The sequence below is a fragment of the Apodemus sylvaticus genome, chromosome 2 (genome assembly GCF_947179515.1).
Source record: "Apodemus sylvaticus chromosome 2, mApoSyl1.1, whole genome shotgun sequence".
Lineage (NCBI taxonomy): Eukaryota > Metazoa > Chordata > Mammalia > Rodentia > Muridae > Apodemus > Apodemus sylvaticus.
The window spans coordinates 6,554,674-6,570,769 of record NC_067473.1 but is presented as its reverse complement, the minus strand read 5'-3'; the positions used below and the strand labels follow the sequence as shown (position 1 = coordinate 6,570,769).

General features: G+C 41.6%; 1 protein-coding gene across 5 annotated transcripts in view; it reads left to right on the top strand.

The window, feature by feature from the left end:
* The first annotated feature begins 7,063 nt into the window (after nt 1–7,063).
* Nucleotides 7,064–16,096, top strand: part of Kmt2e (lysine methyltransferase 2E (inactive)) — a 70,683-nt gene continuing 61,650 nt past the window's right edge. For 4 of the 5 annotated variants that reach the window (XM_052173060.1, XM_052173062.1, XM_052173058.1 and 1 more), the window contains exon 1: nt 7,065–7,416. The gene's annotated coding sequence lies outside the window, so the exon portion shown is untranslated. Of the gene's footprint in view, nt 7,417–16,096 lie in introns of all 5 variants that reach the window. The other variant, XM_052173061.1, reaches the window with a different exon arrangement.

The following is a 16,096-nucleotide window of genomic DNA, read 5'->3' as shown; positions in this document are numbered from 1 at the left end:
GGTCATCTGCAAGAGCAGTAAGTATTCTTAACCAGTGAGCCATCTTTCTACTATCTTATCTTTCTAGTAGTCTTCTTTCTACTATCTTAAGGGCATTAAGAGTCAGGTTAGTTGAAGGTAAACTCTTTCCTGTTTCTGGGCTCCAAGTCTACACACTGATTTAAATTCAGTGATGAAGCACTTGCCTAATATTTGTGAAAAATAGTTCTGAAGAGGGAAAAAAAAATCATCCTAACTGCATAAAGAGGGGATTATAAACATTGGTGAGATCAGAAAGGCAGACACTGAAATAACTGTCAGTTTGGATAAGCCTATCACTTAACTGATATAGAGTATATGCAGAAACATCCCACCATTGGGAGATGGGTTGAGAGAGATCACAGTAGTAGTTAACAGATTTCTAAGCAGGCCTTACAAACACAAGAATCATCAATTACTGGGGGTAGCTCACTTTGCTAAAAACAAAAACACAAAAACAAAACAAAGGAACAATCAAGAAACCTCCAAATCTCATTACAAGGTCTTACATCAAATCATCTTCTCTTTGCTATTTATTGTTTGCAACATAGCAAGCCTTTCATAAGGAATTGCAAATGGCAGGACATAATAAGAATGGCAGAAAATGGCAAACATTTAGATAGGAAGGTTCCAAGTTCTAATACTAAGTAGCTTAGCTTTAAGTCAACCTAAGATGTAAGGTAGGAACTAAACCATGTTAGCTGAAATCAGGGCCATAGTGCCCATTTTCCTCAGGAGTGCAGAAACAATAGAAGGGAAAACCACAAGATAGCTTTGACTCTAATAACAATGTATTTGGGAAAGACAATTTAAAAATAAAATCTCTTGAGAACCGAAGAGACCAGCATCAGCACAAGATACCCCAAGACCAAGTTCTCAGCACAGAGCTGATTTGCACAGAGGGAGAGAAGGCAGGGGATAAGGGACAAAGACAGGAGACAGGGGACAAAGGAAAGGAGAAAGGAACAAGGGAGAGGTGGGGGAAGGGGTGGGGAAAGGACATCACAATGGCTGCTCTGGAGAGAGGAGACGTGTAGTCCAAAAGCAAATGCTAGTTTATAAAGATAAAAGGGGAAACCTATATTAGGAGTTAATGTTGATTGGGCATGTTAATTAAGGTGATCAAAAGGGGGCTTTTGATTGATAGCTGGACTTTAGTAGCCAGCCTCAGTCGAGGAAGTGGCCAAACAAGGGAATAGACCTTGGTGTGGCTAGCTTTAGGAATGTTATCAGTTTTTAGCAATAAGAGGAGAGGGTGTGGGGGAGGACAAGACCTGGCAGAGCCATGCTTACCACGCTTGGGCTGTCTAGAGTCCCTTCAAGAACAGGGACATTAAAATCACAATCTTTAAGAATAAATTCCTGTAATTACCAAACAATTTGGGTTGAGTTGTATAAAATAGTATTCACTATAGGTTATACTCAATTCAGTTTACTATATAAAAACCTGCTATGTACTAAAGTCACTGGGGACAGAGATAGCTTAGCTGGTAAAGTATTTGCCATGTTTATAAGGACCTGAATTAGAAACTCAGAACCAGGGTACATGGGGGTGTTGGATTGCATGTAACACCACATCTGGAGAGGGAGGCAGGCTGATCACTGGGGCGAGGCCAGCCAGCAGAGCTTAATCAGTTTATGGAGTAAGACGCTGTCTCAAAAATGTAAACAGTGGATGCAACTGAGGAATGACAGCCGATCCTGACCGCTGGACTCCACATCTGCAGTCACACCTGGATGGATCTTCTGTGTGGAAGGAAAATGCCATGAAATACAAAGCCAGAAACAATCCAACCACAAACTCTAATAGGACAAATACCAACCGACCTGGTACATTTAGGAATTATATTTGAAGTCTTGCTCTTTCTTCAAGTAAGCAAGAGACCTCCAACAAGTATTCTTCCTCACTAGCTGTTTAAGGATATAAAGTTTACAGTTCATACTAGATATTAAAGGAATTGTCCTGCCTCTTTTCTAACTGCATATAGTTAACTTACTATATATATGCTTAACTTACAACAAATTTAGAGGCATTAAACTTTATAGAGTCACAAGAATAAGATATTAGTTCACCTAAAAATAATGTGGTCTTTCAGAGAAATGTGGGGTCTTTATGCTGGTTATATTCCTATTTTGTTTCATTTAGTGAAAAGCTTCATCCTGGTTTTTGCAGATGAAATTCCATTCTGGGAAATAAAATAGTCTAAACATTAGACAATGAAGAGATTAGGGAATCACTTTTTGTAAACTTCAGTGCATGCAAGAACTTTCAAACTGTTTTTGTTTGTTTGTTTGGTTTTTGTTACTTTTTCTTTTGTAACTGTTTTTGAAATAGGATCTCATGTAGCCCTGGATGGTCTTCAACCTCCTCCCCCTTGATCCTCCCACCTCCTAGATTACATTTTCATTAAAAAAATTTTTTTTTGATTCAAGGTACCTACAACCTATTTAGAATCTTCAGAGCCCCATCTATAAATATGGAGCTGAGTGTTGTTACCATTAAAACACATTAGCCAGGAACAGAGAGGTAACATCAAAATCATTTCTTTAAGAGAAACTCAACAATGTGCATACTTACTTATAACTAAAATTGTTTGAGACAAGATTTCATGTAGCTCAAACTGGCCTCGAACTTGTGACTTTTCTCACTGTACACTGTAGTGTTGTAACTTAAGGCACCTGCTACCAAGCTCAATAAACCACCTTATTTGTCTAGCGAGTGAGTTCAGTTCCATCATTTTCAGATATGAATCTTTACATCCTTCTATATTTTCAAGAGGACACTAAAAATCGTCAGGAGCATGGAATGCCAAATAAAGACTAGGCCCAAGTTAAAGTGGAATGCTGTCTCCCTCTCAATGTCTCATTTGTTTTGTAACTGTGTCAGATAGAGAGTAGCATATGTATTATACGCCCACAGCTCTAAGAACAGACAATGAGCAACCAATAATCAGGCTTGATTAAATGAGTTTTCAGTCTCACATTATCTATCAGGTTAATAAGCCCTGCTACTGGAATGCCAATCTTCTGATCACTAAAACCCACAGCTACTAGAAGCTGTCACATTGACAGAACAAGGCTACTACAAATTGAGTCTAATACCAGAGCAAACAAGGTATCAGAAACCCCTCCATTTAAACCACTGATTTTTATACACTAGTAAATTTGTAGATGAAACTGTCCTCTATATAACATCCAGAAACAGTTTTTCATCTCAGCCTTTTGCATTATTCTCTCTCCGTGGCTGTCAGCTTCCGCCAGTGCTGCTTGCCTACCATTATCTTCTCCTCTCATCTAACTCCAACTAACATCTGTTTCTGGTCAAAACAGCTTTTTGAAAAATCTGACAGCCAGTTATTTTTAGCTTATAGTCCATTATGACATTGTTTAATTGTATAATCTCTAAAGGAGCACAGCACATCCAAATTCTTATCAACTGCCTATCAGTGGGTTTGGGCACTAACATGAACAATGGATCAAACCATCTGAGAAGTTTTAAGAGGCATGGAGGAGGCTAGAGCTGTTACCTAGAAGTGGGAAGGGTTCCCCCAGACAGAGGAACAAATGCAAAGGTATATTTTGACAGGATAAGGATTTTAGCACCTCAGCAAATTTGTTAAGATTACAAGTGGACAAGAGACAATAAAAATAAAGGTTGTATACAATTTGGTAATCTTTTTGAGATTACTAGATTAGAAAGTTCTTAAGACACAGTGGTCTTAAGAGGCACTTGAGAGGTAGAGGCAGGTGGATTTCTGAGTTCCAGCCAGCCTGGTCTACAGAGTTCCAGGACAGCCAGGGCTACACAGAGAAACCCCGTTGTGTGTGTTGGGGGGGGGGGACAAAAAAGAAAGAAAGAGACAAGCTTTGGAGGTTTCATGAATGTAGAAAGCCCTAGCCCCTGTGGCTTTAACAACCAGTCCACAACTTTGGGGGTGGGACTACAGTAGACGTGAGTATTACAGAAAAGCCACAAATGAGAATCTCAATGATGACTGAGAATTCCAAGGTGGTGACGGGTCTCATGCAGTCTAGGCTGACCCTGCAACTCATAGCCTTGAAGAATCTTATATCACGTCTCCTCCTCAAAACCTGGGATTGTGCTTGTGTTATCATGCACAGCTCTCAAGAATTTGAAATGCCAGTTTAAAAAAAAAAGGTAAAGAAATATTAAGAGTTTATGAATTTCATGGAGTCAACAACTGGAAGGAATTTGGAAGCATACAAAGGATTCATTTCCATCCGCCTAAAAAATGGCCTCTTTTCCTTATTAAGGTAAACTGCTTCATATTTAGTTCTTTTTTTTTAAGAAAAAAATAATGTAAGGATAAAGGAGCAAGGGAATTTACAGAAATAAAAAAGGTTATTCTGCAATTATGCAAAATGTCCATTTTAATAGATAGGCGGGAACAAAAAGGCTTTGAATTTGTTAAATTCTTTGTAATACATAACTACATTTAAAATACTTTTAAATCTTTTAGTTTCTTTTAGCTCATTCACGTTGTTACTTAACAACAATAAAAATCTACAAGGAATGCTACAAACCAAATCTCGGATTTCCAACTACAAAGAGCCTACCGCTAAAAATAAACATAAATTAACACAACCATGGCCTAGGTTAAAGTAGTTTCTAGGCCCAGTAGGTATTCATTTTGTCTTAGCACCAAATACAGTGTTTTGTCAAAAATAGTACCCAGGCAGGGCCTGTAATCCTAGCAATAGGGGCTGGGCAGGAGTATGAGTTCCAAGCTAGCCTAGGCTATTAAATAGCAAACCCCATTCGAACCCTCATTCCCATCTCTAAGTCGCACTAAAAATGCATTTTATGCTATTACAAATGTGTTTTAAAGACGCTGGCTCGAGAGCTTTAACGAATATTTACCAGAAGCATTTGTAATTCCATCTTTTATTTTTTAAAAGTACAACAAAATTCAACGTGAAGTATTGAAAATCACCTTTCAGTTTCATACAGAACAAAATACCAGTAGCTGGTATTGTCTATTACTAAGAATACTTATATGTGAAAAGGCAAACCTCAGCAATAAGATTAAAGTCTCTCACAGGATGTACAAACAGGGAGGGTAATGAACACAAAGACTCTAAGGAGAAGACAGGGCCCTTACGATCAGACTGATACAGTCCTTAATCGCTGTCTGTTCTAGGAAACTCAAGTGTTCTTGGGTGTTATTCATTTGCTTTCGAACTCTGAATATGCTGTATTCTTCTATTCAGACCCGAAAAACTTTGTGTTTTGTCTGAAATAATCAACACTCCTAGCCGTGGTACCTTCAGAGCCTAGCCTGTCCTTGCTACCCACACCAGTGACACTCAGGGCCTCCTACTTGGCTTACAGGAGGGAACTGCCACCTTACGTAAGCACACTTTGCAAGGAGAAAGGCAGATAAGAAAATAGGGCGTCAAACCTTCTCCTCCACCAGCGGCTGGCACACCCCGAAAGGAGTGTCCTTTCGGGGGCTCCCCCTCCCCCGGCGCAGCTGTTCTGCTGCGGGGGGATGGGGGGAGGGGAAGCGCTTTCAAACAGTCATCTCTTCCTCTTCGGGCAGCCAAAGCCGACCGCACCACCATCTCCTCCGCCCAAACCCGGTCCCCTCCCCCGCCCAGCCTGGGTCCCGGCCAAACCCCACAGGAATGCAGCCGGTCACATGCGCTGCGGCGGCGGTGGACGTGCCTCTCCCCCCGCGCCCCAAGGAGACCCAGCGCCATCTTGCCCTGACGCAGTTACAAAAGTCACAGGAGAAATTGCGCCTCCACGGCCGCGCCAGCGCCCCAGAGTCTCGCAGAGGCCGAGCCAGGGCCCTCACCTCGCGCAGGGAGAGGAGCAAAAGGTCGGGGAAGAGCCTTGCGACTTCCTTCGGCACTGCTTGGGTTCCTCAGAAGACGCGGCGACAACGATCACCGTCATCACTTCTCCCTCTCTGCCTTTGCAACAGCCTCCCCCGACGACTCTGGCCCCACCCGCTGCTGCAGCATGAGGTCATCGCCAGCCAATCCCTACGCGCCCGACAGAAATCACCGGACGCCGATTGGCTGCCGACACCGCCTCTGCCTCTCCCCACTCCTCTTACGGAGCACCCAAGGTCGTGCTGCGGGCCAAGAAGACGGAAACCGCCATTTCGGGGAAAGGCCCCAAAAGCCAGATCCGTAATCGCTGTGTGATCTTAGTGGGGAACCCTGTTTTATTCCTTGGCCTCCCCTTTTCGGTTCGAGAAACCAGCTCTGCCCCTCTCTCGTTTAATCACCGCCACACAAACGAACTCCCGCTCCCCTCCCAGCACACTGTCCCGCGGCGGGGAATCCTTCCCCGGTGCTAAGAAGTATAGGAGGCGGCGGCGGCAGCAACTGCACCGGCAGCGGCAACGGCAGCTTTTACCCCATACACGGTGGCAGGGAGGCGGCGCTGACGATGGCTGCAATTTTTTCTGCGGCTTCTCCCCCCGACCTCTTCCGTTTCTTGCTCCTCCATCGAGACGGCGCCGGACTCGCCAGCTCCGCTTTTATCCGGTGCCCGGAGCCTGCGCACTGGAGCCTGCTCAGCCACTAGTGGGCGTCGAGTGACAATCCGATCGGGTTCACCCTGCGCTGGCAGGCCAGGCCGGGGGGAGGGGGCTGCCGGGACTGAGGGTGCTTGGGGGTAGGAGCCAGTGCACCATCTTAGGAAGTGATGGGAGGGGGGTCGTCCCCGTCCCTGCTGTCATCCTTCTACCCACTAGTAGCATCCTCATGCTCACCTACATCCAGGCTTGAGGGCTACTCGGGGACAACGGGTAAAGAGCCAAGCCCACCGGCTAGCGAGACCTCCCCAACCGTCGGCGAATGGATGAATGCACCTGTTGTGAAAAAGACGGAGCGTCTGGCCAGCTCGCGGCCTCTGGCGTGACGTCTCCACGCCTCGGCGGAGAGGCCGCGTCGGGCCGCAGCCCATAACCAAGATGGCGGCGAGTAGCTTCGTCCCCTCCCCCCTGCCCCTGCGGAGCGGGGCGGGCGGGCCCCGTGCGCTTGCCGCCGCCGCCGCCGCCGCTGCCGCCGCCGCCGCCGCCGCCGTCGCCGCCATTTTCCCAGAGCGAGAAGCAGTGACACTGAGCGGGCGCAGGGGGCCGAGTCGGAGATCGAGTCTGCGTTCGGGAGCGGCAGCAGAGGGGGCATAGACACTCGGAGCAGCCTCAGCGTCTCCTCATCGTTCCTGCCGTGGCCCGCAGTGCCCGACTCCTGGGTTCGCACTGAAGACGCTGCGCGCTGCTGCTTGGGGAGGGGGTGTGGAGCCGGTTCTGCGACCGCAGTGGCTGTCGTCGGGGGTCGACCGAGCGCCGAGGTGTGGAGAACCTCGCCCGGGGTCCAGCCGATAAGAGGGTTCGGGTGTCTGGTGTGTGACCATCACAGGTCAGTGCCTGTCGTGTCTCTGGGAGTCGTGGGGTCAGCGGTGGGGGGACGTGGGGCTCCCGGGAGAGGGTCGCTGTCCTTCGGGAGCCGGGCGTCCACACTGAACCCCAGGCGCCTGTGCTGGGGCCAGACGTCGCTTGTGGAAATCGAATTTGTCCTTTCTCCTGCCTGTCCCTGGCACTGGGGCATTATGGCGGGTTTTGGGGTTGTGGAAGGGGAAACTGGCAGTTAAACCCCCTTGAGAGTGGGAGTTAGGGAGGGGGCGCCCTCCTCCCTGGTAGCGGATTCAGGCCTCCGGGGTGAGGAAGGAGGCTGTGACTGGTAGGGCTTGTGCCGGACAGGTCCCGCGAGCTGCCAGTCCTCCCCTGCTCTAGCTGCATCTTGTTCGGGTGCAGAGAGACGTTTAGGCCCCATTTTCTTCTTCCTGCCCTTGTTCCCTGCCACTCGCTGGCATAATGTTCTCTTAAATGTGAAAGGGGTTAAAAGAACGCCTTGGGCATCTCTCTTTGTAGGAGAGAGACCGCTCCTCATCCTCTCCGGAGAGGGTAAACCCGCCCCTAAGGTGGTCACCCCAGTCAGTCCCCAGCCTTCCCAGTCTCCTCCCCCGCTCTTCTTGCATTACTGCCGTCCTTTACTGGGCCAGAGCTTTAGAATCCACAATATGGCTCATTTCAGGAAAGCTTATTTTGACCGAAGGATTGGCACCGACGCGGTGGCAGCAGACAGAGATGAGAAACAAACGGTTCCCTGTGCTAAACGGGGGAGGAGGGAGAGAAAACAACCCCGGGTGCTTGCCTCACTGGCTTTAGTTCCGCCTAGATCCGCCCTATCTAGACTGTCTCTCAAGAATGATCAAATTTAAAGTCAAAGAGAAATCCCTGGACTTAGTCCTAGAGTAAATTTCTGGGTTGCTTATTATATTCATCCTTTAGAGATGTGGATAATATATATGTGTTTGGAGTTCTGGAGACCTTGTAGAAGAATGAAGTAAGGTGCATTCACCTCTAGGTTGAAGATAGCAATACCTAATTGGGAAACAGTCTCCCTTTCCCTTTAATTTCTGAGATGCAGAGTAAAAACTGTAATTTCCCTCTTTTGTCCTTTACAGATTCTAAAAATGGCGGCCCCAGGCTGATGTTGTGGTAATCTAATCAGCTCGGGTCCTCCACACCCCATGCAGTGCGTTTGTCTGCAGTGTATTACAAGCTTATTATGTTTACATGAAAAAGATTGGGCTTGCCCCCCCCTTCTCCAAGCCTTTTACAAAAATTCGTCAATTTTATTGCAAATTACAGTGCTGTGTTATAGTTGATTAATTTTATTGGTTTTTCTTAAGAGGCAAATAAAACAACACCACTTTTGAAAAAAATAAGACATTTGGCCTTGGAAATTTCATGGTCAGGGGGCTTTTAAACATTAAAAATGTGTTAGATACAGATAATAGTTTGTTTTGGCCTTAAATCACCCATTTTTAACTAATATGTCAAAGTAAAATGTTTTGTGTGGTAGCCCATGTTGTATGAATAGGAATTTTTATCTTCACATTTCTCACACAACTCTTAATTAATCTTGTATATTTTGGTTCCTGTATTCTGTTTCGGAGTAAAATTTAGGGAGCTGTACAAACAGACCTAAACCTGTTACTCACTGGTATAAGGATTCTTTTCTTCCCATTTTTGTGTTTGCCTCTGTTTTCTCCTGTATTTAAAGCTTTAATAATTTCCATTTGGTTGTATATGTGGTCCAATGACACTCCGTGCTTTGCTGCCTCTTAAATTTGTCTCATTGCATACTATCATCATTATGTAAGTTAAAAACTAAGGCTTTGGTCTTCATTCCTTCCCCCATGCCCATTTGCCTACTGGATTGGGGGATTTGTTGTAATAGTCCTTAAATAAAAGCATTATCATAATAGGGTCTTGAATCCATTTTATACCATCATTAAAATCTTAAAAATCTGAGATAGAAAATTAAATGTCAGGTGTCTTTCAGCTGTACTTTTAAAAGTGCGATTGGTTATAGTTTATTTGCATACTGGGAGGGGTACCTTTTTTCAGGGTTGAAGTGAATATAGCAAGGTATGAGTGGGCCATTAATGGGGTTTAATGACCGTTTTGATTGTGTAGCAACTGAAAGATGAGTGCTTTTCAATCCAGAAGTACTTAAAAAGGTTGGAGAGCACACATTCTTTCACAAGTCTTTCTCCACTGTCTAAACCTTAGAGCAGGTAGTACTTCATATTGTGCTTATATGAACTAGCTGATGTTTAGGTACATTCTACAAAATAATTGTGGAAATAATGGGATTAGGTAATTTTACGTACCTGTGAGTTTCATCTTTGAAGAGTAATCAGGTATACAACCTTAGTTAGAATCTTTGAAATATTATATAATGAAACGTTGGTTGGTAGTGGGAGAGTTTGTGTAGGAATTTGGAGTCATTTGTTTACGTAAGACTCTTGATGGAGTCTGTGAGTCTAAGCACTAGATACAGTAGATGGGCTTCATGGTTAGGTTAAGATTTGTGATTTAGAACAAGATCGCTACTTTTGACTTGATTGGTATTTGAACTTCCTATCTACTGCATGAAATAAGGGTTTTATAAATTTATGTAGCAAGAAGAGGGAACATTGCCTATATATACTATGGTTGTCTTTAGATATTGGTCAGATTTAGGCACAAAATAATTGGCTAACTTATTTCACAGAAAAAACACCAAGTTAGAAATAAAAAAAAAAAAGAGCCTTCTTTTGGGTTTTGTTTCTCTTTTGTTTTGAATCCTGTAAAATAAGGAGTAATTTTAAATATATACTTTATAAACAACACAGCTCCATTGTCCAAGTTAGGATGGAGGAGGCAAATTTATTGACAGGTTATATGTAATTTCTGTTCCCAGAGAATTTTGAAGCATTTGGACTCTTGGGAGGAAACTAACAAATAGTCTTTGTTCCTAGGGATAGATAGCTAAGTTTGAGCAATTACATGCTTATCTGTTTATGTGGATTTATAGAAAACCTGTGATTGGAGAGTAAAATTTCTTTCTAAAAATTTGTTTAGAGACTACAATTTGAAGATACTTGATTTTTGTTGTCATTACAAAGTATCTTTTTGATCCCTGTTTGAACTGAGAACTTTTGCCCATTTCCCTTTCCGTCAGTTCTGTACTCATAGGGACAGTAATGGCTGTCTGTTAGTAGTGGTTATGAGCAGCAGTAATGCTCTTATGATTCTAACATGTCCTCACTTCTTCCAGCTAGAGAAGCTTCACTTACATACCTTATTGATGAAGGCAACTGTTACTTCTTAAATTAGTATCTTAATTTATAAGAGTTTTCAAAGATAGGTGAGAAAAATCTAATGGCTGTGCTGCTGTACTGGAAACTGCTACTGAAACAGATGTGTACTACTATGGTGATATTTAAATGTAAAAAATGTTTATTTTTGCTTAGTTATGAAATATTTATGCAAATTTACATTTTCTTTTCTTTCTTTTTTTTTTTCCTGTTTTTTTTGAGACAGGGTTTCTCTGTGTAGCCCTGGCTGTCCTGGAACTCACTCTGTAGACCAGGCTAGCCTCGAACTCAGAAATCCACCTGCCTCTGCTTCCCAAGTGCTGGGATTAAAGGCGTGCACTACCACCGCCCTGCTCAAATTTACATTTTCTATGTTAAATTTTATCTTTTCAAATTTTTATATATTCTTTAAATAGCAGTGGTATTTGAAGGATTATCAGAACTAATTAGGGAATATGAGCATTAGTATGAAGTTGTCTGAAAGGATGGTATATTATTAGAAATTTTAAATTATAATAGTTTTTATTTCTAAAAGGTTTATACTTAGCAGATGATAGATGCTCATTTATATGTTGAATTTAAAGCTTTTTAAAAAAGTGAACATGTACCGGTTTCTGAGTTCGAGGCCAGCCTGGTCTATAGAGTGAGTTCTAGGCCAGCCAGGGCTATACAGAGAAACCCTATCTTGAAAAAAAAACCAAAAAAAAAGAAAAAAAAAAAAAAAGGGGAACAGGAACTTCAAAATGGGTTAATCAGGAGGGACTGTTTCTGGTTATGTCTCAGAACAAATGTTAAATACATGTGTTTTTTGAGAATTAATTTTACTTTATGGTAAAATACATTTTTAGTTACTGCCTCAATAAAAGGAAGGTTCTATCTACTTCAAACATTGCTGTGTGGATATTATTAGTTTTGGGCAGAGTTCAAGAATCTGAGTGACTCTTGTTAGGAAGAAATATCGGAAAGAGCCTTATTTACTTAATGCCAAACTGATTGTTTTTGTATTAATTAAATATTTAATATGAAAGAACAGTATCTGTGGCTGAATTTGTTTTCCACTGTTAGAAGTATATAGTATTGACTAAAGACTAACATAGTGCTATTAAGCTATAAGTATGTTATAGAGAACATATTATGAGGCAAAGAAATTGTTCTTCTTGTGAACTTACAGCTAATTGCTAAATTAAAAATCAAATAGTGGGGATCCAGATTAAGAAGATCTTATTTGTATCATTAAGCACATGAAAAGTTTTTATTAATGTTTAGTGCCTGTGATGCTTATAAATAAGAATCAGAAAATCGTTGTTAATATTCACTTGATGTAAAATCAGTTGTTTTTCCCACTTGGTTAATTCATTGTGAATAGTTTAAGAAAGCTATTTTCCTGTTCTTGGATGAATTTTACAGCTTTATTGGAAATTTCATTTTGTTATTTATCCAAGTGTTTAAAGTCTTAATTTTTGAGGCAGGGTCCCATGTATCTCAGACTGGCCTGAACATTGTGATTATTTTTGGATTGTTCCTCCACTATTACAATGGCAGGATTACAGCTGTGCACTACCAGCCCTAGAGGACTGGGTTGATTCCAGGGCTTGACAAACAAGTCCTCTGCTCACTAGGCTCTATGCTCAGACCCAAGTGCTTCGACTTTGTAGATGATACAATACGTTTGTAGACATTGTAATACACTGATTTAATTAGTAAATAATCAGCTACTTAGCTAACATTTTAAAATACTGTGTTTTTTTGGTTTTTTGTTTGTTTGTTTGTTTTAGTTCTTAAAAGTGAAGTGTAAGAAAATGAGAACCAAGGGGTGGGGAAGGGTAACTGAGCCCATAAAACAGACCAGGGACTGTGGGGGAAAGAAGGAGCCAGGGAAGGGCGGGCAGAAGGCTGGGGGAGAGTGTGAGGGGCCACACAAAGGGTAATGAGCACATGTATGAACATGGCACATGTATGAACATGGCACATGTATGAACATGGAATGAAGCACACTTCTGGATTTACATCTGAAGAGCTAATTAAAAAAACTAATAAAGGGGGGCTGGGGCTGCAGCTCATCGTCACCTACCTGTGAGCTCAGTCCCCAGTTCAATCCCCGGGTCCTGCCCCCTGCCCCCTGCCCCCCAACGATCTTACTCATATCCTAGTAACTCCGAGATTGCTTAACATAGAACTAATCCAAAAGAAGGGGCACTTTCAGTCCTGGAGTTTATTATTGAGAAATAATTGAGACTATTGAGTAATCAACCTGTATCAATGCCAGCATGGTTGTGGTACTTAAGGTCTGAACCTTAAGGACAGAAGGCTAAAATACGGCAGTGGGATATGGTTTGTTTTGATTTTTGGCACTCATAAAATAATTTTTAAAAATTTTAAGGTGATTTTGTAAAGTTTATATTTTGGTATGTGTTTGTGTGTGTATGTGTTGTATATGATTGAAAGCATGTGTGTGGAGGTCAAAGGACAACTTTCAGGAGGTGGTTCTGTCAGGATTCTAGCTTGTGCGGTATTTACCTGCAGAGCCATCTGTAATGATGGTTGATGGCCCTGTACACTTTCTTTCTCTCTCTCTCTCTCTCTCTCTCTCTCTCTCTCTCTCTCTCTCTGTCTCTCTCTCTCTCTCTCTCTCTCTCTCTCTCTCTCTCTCTCTCTCTCTCTCTGTGATATAGCATGGTTCTATTAGCCCTGGCTGTCATGAAACTTGCTGTGTAGATCAGGTTGGCCCCTAACTCTGCCTTCTGAACCTGAGAGATAATTTTTAAGCTCATATAATTATGTTGCTAAACATTTTTCTGCAAACATTTTAAAAATTTTATGCTTTTGACTATTTTATTGTATTTTTAAAAAATTAAATTGTTATTTTAAGATAGGATCTCTCTACATAGCCCTAGCTGTTCTGGAACTTACTGTGTACCCTAGGCTAGCTGTAGACTCACAGAGATCTATTTGTTTCTGCCTCCTGAATGCCAGGGTTAGATGCCACCATCATATCCAGCTAATTATTTGTTTATTTTTGTATAGGGTCTTGTTATGTAGCCCTTGTGTGCCTTGGAACTTGTTAGTTCATCTTCCCATCCCATGTCTGCCTCTGTTCCTGAGTGCTGAGATGATTGGCATATGCCACCATGCCCTTTTACAATGTAAATGCTATTTAAAACTTAAAATTATGCTTATAAAGTTATTTCAAGCTTACTTGATTTAGGTCCAAGGGTTAAATATGTTTTCTGACTTTTTCTCACTGGTGTAAAAATGAAATAAACAAATGATATTTCTGTTCTGTGGTAATAACTACCACTATTTGGGATAATATCATGAAATCAAAACATAGCTTTTTTTCTATCTTTTTTTATTGAAAGTAGTTTTTGTTATGTAATGAATTCTGATACAGCTTTATTCTCCCCTCCCCCTACAGATTCATAGAAAAAGGAGAATATCCTTTTTCTATAAGGAATATAGGATATTCCTTATAGAATATATCTAGGATATATCTAGGATATATCTAGGATATATTCTATAAGATATAAGGAAAATATCCTCTTCTAGTAGTTGTATTTTCTTTTTTTTATACACTAATAATAAATGCAACTTGCTTGTGAGTTCTCATAGGTGGTACAAGATTTGAAGGGTCTTACTGTGACTAACTTCAATGAGTAGAGCTATGCTTTAGTAGCCATGAATTGATAAGTGTTTGAGGATGGTCGAATACATAGATAATACTCATCCAGAAAATAAGATTATTTTATTTGGAAGTATTCTCTGCTGCTTCTTTTAGAACCAAGATGCTTGATTGGTTGAAGTGACACAGCCTGTGTTGTTAAGCCTCCACCTAACATTGTTGAAGGCTAGACAACAGATGAATTCGAATAGCTCCTCTTCTCTCGCACTAAGTATACAGAGATCAGTCAGCCTGTCTCTACCCTGAGCAAGCCTACAGTTTATTTCTGCTTCTCATTAAGATTATTTTAAGAAACAAAGGTTTCACTTTATTGTAAGGAACAGATACAAGCTGAAGCTAACTTAAGTAAAGGACTTGTTATATAGGGAACTCTTAGGATTTATTTATTTGAAATCTAGTTGGTCTCACAGAGTAGCAAAGTGTCATGGAGTCTCCAGTTTTCATCTTTCTTCTTGTTAAGCTGTGCTTGGTTAAGGGGGTGGTGGCAGGGAAGGTATTTATAATGTGGTGGGAGGAGGTTTGTTGTATGGAGAACAACAGGAAGGTAACCCTGTGATGTAACTTGCTTTTCTTACAATATTTTTTAGTTAGAAGATAAAATAATAAAATAATGGTTGTTCATACATGTTTGTCATTGTTCTTGGGTCACTTGCTGCTCTCTGTCCCCCATCTCAAAGGTGCTTTTTTTTCTTTTGGTGGGGGATGGGGGCAAAGTTCAAAGGTACTTGGCAGTGCCTCCAGAACTAAATAATTGATATTTCAAACTGATGGTTCCACTTTTTATTTAGAAATTGCAAATTGCCCTGATACACACGTGTTAGTGCACTCGAGTACAAGCACATACAAACTAAATAAAGAAATATGCAAATAATCTACATCTTCAGAAAAAAAATCTTGCCTTTGTAGATTTTTTTGTCTATTATTCCAAAAATGTGGAGTATTAGTATGTTCAGGGCTCTGGATTCAATTCCAGCATTACCTAAACTGGCTGTGGTTTAAAAAAAATAAACTTTTGTTGTTGTTTATTATTACACACTGCACTGCTATAAAGACCAGGCTGGCCTTCAACTTGTTTCTGCTTGGATAATAGGGGTATGTTACTACGCATAGCTGATAGCAATTCTGTTTTCCTTCCTCCTTCCTTCCTTCCTTCCTTCCTTCCTTCCTTCCTTCCTTCCTTCCTTCCTTCCTTCCTTCCTTCCTTCCTTCCTTCTTTATTTGAAGTGGTTTTATGTAGCCTGGGTTGACTTTGAACTTGCTGTGTGATGAGTGATGTGATCTTGAACTTCTGATCTTCCTGCCTATACCTTCCAGGTGCTGGGACTATTAGTATATGGTATTGGAGATCAAAATCCAGGGCTTTTTGCATGTTGGGCACTAACAACTGCGGTACATACATCCTCAGCTCTAATTTTATTGCATCTTGAAATAATAGTAGTCATAATCTGGGGAAGGACATGCTTAACACTAAAGATTTCTTCCATGATTTAGAACAAGGCTTGTTGATTGTTGGAAATTACTCAGGTGATGATGATGGATAACTATGAAGACTAAGGAAGAAATTTATTTATTTGTTTGTTTATTTATTGATTAATCTATTTATTATTTATGATGTGGATTGAAGCCCAAGTGGTTCACACATTGTAGGCACACAAAAAGCTAAGTGACTGACATTAATAGAGGACTGAAGAAAGGAGGATTATTGAGAG